Genomic DNA, 7868 nt, shown 5'->3' with positions numbered 1-7868 from the left:
GCCGCAGCTACGCAGCCGCGGTACGAGGAAGGTCGCCCAGCCCCCGTAAGGGAAACTAAAGGCAGCAACCTCTGGAGGTGAGGTTGCTCACGAGCTAAACGCCGAAGATCCTCCACCGACGCCCCATGAAGACGCTGCACCCGCGACGCCGCATGAAGAACGGACACTCGCCGCACCGACGCCGCACACAATGAGAACCTCGACCACGACGCAAGCCACCTTGAAATCGACGCCGCCACCCAGAGGAGCTTCGACCACACGCCCAACCCGTCACTCGCATACGCGACGAAGCCGTGACCCGACGCCGAGAGCGACATGCAATGCAAGAGCCAGGACCTCCGACCTAGAAGTGACTATCGACGGCCGGAAAGTTACCGCTCTAGTCGACACAGGAGCCGATTACTCGGTGATGAATGGAACATTCGCTGCGCAGCTCACAACGGCTTGGGACGGCCCACAAATTCGCACCGCTGGGGGCCACCTCATTACGCCATCAGGACGATGCACAGCGCGAGTGACTGTCAAAGGACATACCTATCCTACGACCTTTGTTGTGCTACCGCAATGCTCCCGCGAAGTGATCTTGGGTATGGATTTCCTTAATGAGCATCAGGCGATCATCGACCTGCAATCCAAGCTGATCACGCTTTCGACGGACGAAGCCATCGCTTCGATGAAAACTCGGGAAAATCACGTTGCCCTAAGTGTCCTGGAGGAAGAAGTGAGCGTCCCACCCCGTTCAAGCGTTATCGTGACCGTAGGCGCCACGAAAGCCATAAACACTGAAGCCATCATCGAGGGGAACATGCAGTTGCTACTAGACCGAGGAATCAGCATCGCAAGAGGCATCGCACATTTCCGCAATGGCCAGGCCGAAGTACTGCTGACTAACTTCAGCGAAGAATACCGGCATATTAACAGAGTAACGACGATTGCTTTCTACGACGAAATATCTGACGTACGAGATTCCTTCGCCCTCTCCGACCCCTCCGCAGAAGATCCGCTTGACCAAGAGAACTCGCCCACTTTCGACATCAACCCAGCCCTGCACCGGAACAGACAAGACCAGATCCGCAATCTGGTTCAAAACTACAGTGAGTGCTTTTCGACATCGCCGAAGGTGCGACAGACGCCAATTGCCAAGCATCGCATTATAACGGATCAACACGTCCGACCTCTCCGTCAAAGCCCCTACCGTGTGTCTCCGCGAGAACGACAAGCCATCCGGGACCAAGTCGAAGAAATGCTTCGCGACGACGTCATCCAGCCTTCAAACAGCCCATGGGCGGCACCGGTTGTTCTAGTGAGAAAGAAAGACGGCGCACTTCGATTCTGCGTGGATTACCGCCGCTTGAACAACATAACAAAGAAGGACGTCTACCCCCTCCCCCGCATCGACGACACACTGGACCACCTCTGCAACGCCAAATATTTCTCATCGATGGACCTCAAGAGCGGCTACTGGCAAATTGAGGTCGACGAAAGAGATCGCGAGAAGACAGCATTCATAACTCCGGATGGGCTGTTTGAGTTCAAGGTGATGCCATTTGGTCTCTGTTCCGCACCAGCGACGTTTCAGCGAGTAATGGATACAGTGCTGGCAGGCCTGAAGTGGAAAATTTGTCTGGTATATTTAGATGACGTCGTTGTCTTCGCCTCGAACTTTGAAGAGCACCTTAAAAGACTTCGAACAGTACTAGACGCAATCAAGTCGTCTGGCCTAACCTTGAAAGCAGAGAAATGCCACTTTGCCTACGAAGAGCTGCTGTTTCTAGGCCACATCGTTAGCAAGGAAGGAGTACGCCCAGACCCGCAGAAAACAGCTGCTATTGAACAGTTTCAACCGCCGGCCGATAAGAAAGCAGTGCGCAGATTTCTCGGACTAAGCGCATATTACCGACGATTTGTGAAAAACTTTTCGCGCATCGCCGAGTCCCTGACCCAACTGACGAAGGCAGACGTGCCGTTTAAATGGGAAGCGCCGCAAGCAGAAGCCTTCAAGGAACTTCAGCGTCGTTTACATTCCCCACCGATCCTTGCGCATTTTGATGAAAACGCCGATATTGAAGTTCATACCGACGCAAGCAGCGTGGGACTAGGCGCCGTTCTCGTTCAAAAAAGTGACTGGCTGGAGAAGGTCATCGCATAAGCTAGCCGTTCCCTTTCCAAGGCCGAGGCTAACTATTCGACCACTCAGAAGGAGAGCCTTGCCATCATCTGGGCTACGTCGAAATTCCGCCCCTACCTCTACGGACGGCCGTTCAAGGTGGTCAGCGACCACCACGCGCTCTGCTGGCTTGCCAATTTGAAGGATCCCTCTGGCCGACTCGCTCGATGGAGTCTGCGTCTCCAGGAGTTTGACGTCACCGTCGTTTACAAGTCCGGACGCAAGCACACTGACGCCGATTGCCTCTCACGAGCCCCTGTAGATGCACCGCCGCTGGACGACGATGAGGACGCCTCCCTGGGACCCATCAGCGCAAGCTCTTTTGCTCAGCAGCAACGCTCGGACCCCAACCTAAAAGGCCTCATTGAGTATCTGGAAGGCAAGGTTTCTTCACCCCCCGCTTCATTCAAGCGAGGACTGTCTTTTTTCTGTGTGCAGAATGGGGTCCTTGTGAAGAAGAACTTTACAGCGAACAAAACAGCCTACCTCCTTGTTGTACCTACTTGTCTCCGCGAAGAAGTTCTACAGGCTTCACACGACGAGCCGACAGCTGAACATCTCGGGTTTACTCGCACCCTCCGCCGCATTCAAGACAAGTATTACTGGCCCCGACTGTCTGCCGATGTCGCACACTATGTGAAAACATGCCGAGATTGTCAGCGACGAAAGACTCCTCCCACACGACCAGCAGGATTTCTGAACCCCATTGAACCTCCCTCAAGACCCTTTCAGCAGATTGGCATGGACTTGCTTGGCCCTTTTCCAACGTCAACATCTGGAAATAAGTGGATCATCATAGCGACCGACTACCTGACCCGCTACGCCGAGGCGAAAGCCCTACCGAACGGAACAGCAGCAGAAGTGGCCAAATTTTTCGTGGAGTGCATTCTTCTTCGACACGGCGCCCCCGATGTGCTCATCACGGACAGAGGAACAGCATTTACGGCGGAACTCACGCATGCCATCCTGCGCTACAGCCAAACCAGCCACCGGAGGACAACTGCATACCATACGCAGACCAACGGACTGACCGAGCGCCTGAACAAAACCATCGCCGATATGCTCGCTATGTATGTCGATGCCGAGCATAAAACCTGGGATGTCATCCTGCCTTACGTCGTCTTCGCCTACAACACCGCAGTGCAGGAGACCACCCAGATGACGCCTTTTAGGCTCGTCCATGGCAGGGATGCCACGACCACGCTAGACGCCATGCTGCCCAACGTTACAGAAGAAGAGAACGTCGACGTTGCCGCCTACCTTCAACGCGCAGAAGAAGCTCGAAGGCTTGCCCGATTACGGATCAAAGATCAGCAGCGGTCCGACGCCAGACGCTACAACCTACGAAGACGCAACGCGGAATACAAGCCAGGAGACCAAGTCTGGGCGTGGACGCCCATTCGCCGCCGTGGATTGAGTGAAAAGCTTTTGCGCCGCTGTTTCGGCCCGTACAAGGTTCTTCGTCGGCTGGGTGAACTGGATTATGAAGTCATCCCGGACGCAATGACTGCACCGCAGCGACGCCGCGTACGACCAGAAGTTGTCCATGTAGTCCGTCTGAAGCCGTAGTATGCGCGCTAAAGGCCGCTGCATTTCCATGCTCTATTTTCGCAAGATCTGTTTTTTCCCTTACTAGTCGCATTATTTGTTCAATGCATCGGGTCGATGCTTCTTTGAGAGGGGAGTAATGCCGCGAATATTTGCAGTGTTTATTCGTTTTTCAAATCTGCTGCGACACCACCTTATCGCTTTGTTTGCGACGCAAGACGCGACTAGATTTATCTCGATTGATCGCAGCCAGGCAAAGCTGATTCTACGTTGTTCCGGAATGTTCTAGTAACTTTGCGCCCTTTATCTCGAATGTTCGCTATCAGCTTTAAATTGAGCACGGCCGACAGCGGCGGGCATTCTGTTCGACGACCGCCGAGCACGCTTGTCGCTTCGCCGCCGCCGAGTGATTCAGTCCATTTTGGGTGCAAGTCAGCCCAATAAACAGTTCTTTTAGAAGACCCTTTCGTCCGTCTTCATCGCTGCTTCGACTGCCGTCACCACTACGTGACAATATATATATATATATATATATATATATATATATATATATATATATATATATATATATATATATATATATATATATATATATATATATATATATATATATATATATATATATATATATATAGCGCCAAAGATAGGCAACAACGACAGAAGGAAGCGAGGAAGAGACAACGCGCTCAAGAGACGCCAGAAGAACGCGCCGCACGACTCGAGAAGCCTCGAACGAAGATGCGGCTAGAAGAAGTCGTGCCACGTCCCGGAGTGACTCTTCAACTGCGGAAGAGATCGGTTTGAGTTCTCGAGAGCGTCGGAATGAGACGCTATGTTGACGATGTGCCATGGAAACGACGCTTTCGCAATTCAACTAGGGTTAACCATAGCTCAACTACAGGCAATTTTATTTCAAGATGCCCGCACCCCCTATTTCAGGCAAAAAATACCGCAAATTTGTAAAATTTCTGCTTAATAGGACAATTGCTAGGCTTAGGGAATACGGGTTGTTTGATTGACATGGTGACACGAGGTTAAAAAAATGCGCCACCTTCAGGAACTTTCAAATCAAATCAAATCAAATTTATTTCTGCCTTGAAAAGGTACATAAAGCGGAGGCGGAGAAAAAGCTGTAAGATACAGCTCGACCAAGCCGCAGCCCTCTTTGTCTTGGGAGCGTCTTGACAGGAAGGCTTATAAAAGAAAGGCAATTGGTCAACGTATGAACAGGTATATAATAATGAAACTAAAAAATAAAGTTAAACAGCGTTATACAATATTGAATCGACATTTGCCCTCGGTAAACCCAGATCTACATGTGAGCGTACATAGCACGCAAATATTTTTTTCACGAACTAAAGCGGTAAACATTTTTACATGTGTATGTGTTTAACAGAGAAGGAAGAGTAAATTACAGGTGTTCTCTACCGGATTTTATTCGAGGCGTCGGCACTACCCAATTCTCTGCATACATTGCCGTGCAGCTGGGTTCTCGGGCATGTAATTCAGCAAGGTTACGTATGTAGTTTACATTCCTACATGTTTCAAGTTTAAATCTGGTACTTAGACGATATTTATACAAGTTATGAATTTTTACCAGGCTACTTTGTAAAAGAAGATCAGCGATCGGAGAGTCCCAGGGGACATTGTAGATAAGACGAAGGAAGGTCGTTCGACAAGGTCGTTCGTAGGAAATCCAAACTGAAAAACTCTGTTTCTTTCACATCAGTCACTGTTTATTAATTATCTTACGTAAATAAAATGGCAATGAAAAATTGAACTTGAAAATTATCCATTTAGAGGATGGATGACTGGACGGACATACGGACGGACTTGATGGATCCCTAGCTGAGCACAAAGGCAAATAATTCGTTGCACGACAGGTTTCCCTGAAGACTTTTGGGACCTGACAAGAGAAATTTTTTTGTCGTGACCACAGGAGTTTCTGTACCTTTGTGTAGTCCTGTGTCGCAACGACAGAACCAGTTCTGTCGCGACAACAGACATCTTCGCAATACTGCATAAAAAATAACTCCTAAGGACAGGACGACCAAGTTTGGTGCATTTTGGAGGGACGGACAAGCGTGCCGGTGGGCGGGCGGTGAACGGACGGACGGACGGACGGACGGACGGACGGATGGACGGATAGATGGATGGATGGATGGATGGATGGATGGATGGATGGATGGATGGATGGATGGATGGATGGATGGATGGATGGAGGAATGGATGGACGGACGGACGGACGGACGGACTGATGGATGGTTGGATGGATTAATGGATGGATGGATGGATGGATGGATGGATGGATGGATGGATGGATGGATGGATGGATGGATGGATGGATGGATGGATGGATGGATGGATGGATGGATGGATGAATGGATGGATGGATGGATGGATAGATGGACGGACGGACGGACGGACGGAGGGACGGATAAACGGACGGACGGACGGGTGAATGGATGGATGGATGGATGGATGGATGGATGGATGGATGGATGGATGGATGGATGGATGGATGGATGGATGGATGGATGGATGGATGGATGGACGGACGGACAGACGGACGGACGGACGGACGGATGGATGGATGGATGGATGGATGGATGGATGGATGGATGGATGGATGGACGGACGGACGGACGGACGGACGGACGGACGGATCGACGGATCGATAGATGATGGATGGATGGACGCACGGGCGGACGGACAGACGGACAGAATGAGCATCCCCTTTGAAATGGGTCGCTAGTGGCGCCACCGAGCTCAGCTATTCTTCGTCTCTTTGTTATCTCTGAATCACAGTTTTTCAGAGATCCTGATCGGTCAGCGTTACCATCAGTTCTTCTACAGCCAAATGCGCCAGACGCACATTTTGAATTGTCTTTTGAGACTTATCACACACTCTACATGGGTTATCGTTTTCAGTATATTCTTCAAACTTTTCGTTTCAAGCAACTCTGATATCGCTTCGTATTTTTAAATCACGTATATTTCTTCAACTGCGAAGTGTATGTGAAGTATGGTGAGAGTTTTTATTGTAGCCGTGTAAGCTTGGGTACATGCTAGTACTCCCTTATTACAAATCTTCTGCACATTAGAGGTTTCCAGTAAATATTGGAAGAGCAGCGTTACCACTTGAAGTTGTGGAGCGATTCCTTCTTGTCCTACCATCTGCTTGCCGTCCTGGTTACGCCAGTGGTACAAGAAATTGTCTTGGTCAGGCATGGTTCCTTGTTTGAACCCCGAACCAGAACGAATTTTTTTCATACAGAAAGTTTTTATGAACTATGCATACCTTTCCTTTTTAGCCGAATGACAGCGCTTAGGGAGATGCCAATGAGTAATTACTTTCTCGTTACCTTCAGTGTACGACGAGTGACGTCCTCTAGCTGATGTCTCCACATGATTAACACAGTGATAACACTCCCATATGCCTGCCACTACTACTCGCTCAACAAAGCAAGCGCGAGCCACCGCAGTGTAACCTGTTAGTGATAGGGCGGGTTCATGGCTGAGGCGAATGTACTGAGCGTCGCAGTGCGGCTTAGTGTGCCCTCTTAAAAATTGGTTGCCCGAGTTCTTCTTCTGGGACTGTTGGAGTGCAGAATTCTAGCAGGGGGTCTCCCACAAGCACATACCACAACTTTTCAGAAGGCAGTCTTCCTACGCACAGCATTAGACTGGAATGGCCTGCCCATAAAAGTTTCGACCACCGTGGATCCACTAACATTCAAATGGCTCATCAAAACATTTTCATCTTTCTTCTTATATATTTTTTGACGTTTAACACCCACTCCGTCATGTAATGTCTCAGCGTAAGATTTTTGAGAAACCAAAAAAGAAACAAATAGGGACAGTAGCCTCGAGCCGGCAGTTTAATTTTTTTTTCTATATACGCCATCCTTCCCTAAGGAAATGGGGAATACGGACGGGGCGAGTACACCCACAAAGCGTAAAACCGGTGAAGTTACGATCGTGCAGCTGGCATTGTGTTAATTTTTCTACTAATCTGTGGAGTAAGAGCTGAATTCAAAAGTGATAATCAAGAAGTGGCATATTTGAGTCCCGCAGGTGCACTGCCACAAAAACGCTCATTTACCATTCAATGGGAAACCGATGAAAGGATTGCACACTTTTCTATCTCTTA

The sequence above is a fragment of the Amblyomma americanum genome, chromosome 7 (assembly GCF_052857255.1).
Source record: "Amblyomma americanum isolate KBUSLIRL-KWMA chromosome 7, ASM5285725v1, whole genome shotgun sequence".
In the NCBI taxonomy this organism is placed as follows: Eukaryota; Metazoa; Arthropoda; class Arachnida; order Ixodida; family Ixodidae; genus Amblyomma; species Amblyomma americanum.
Note: the sequence above shows the minus strand (reverse complement) of the source record.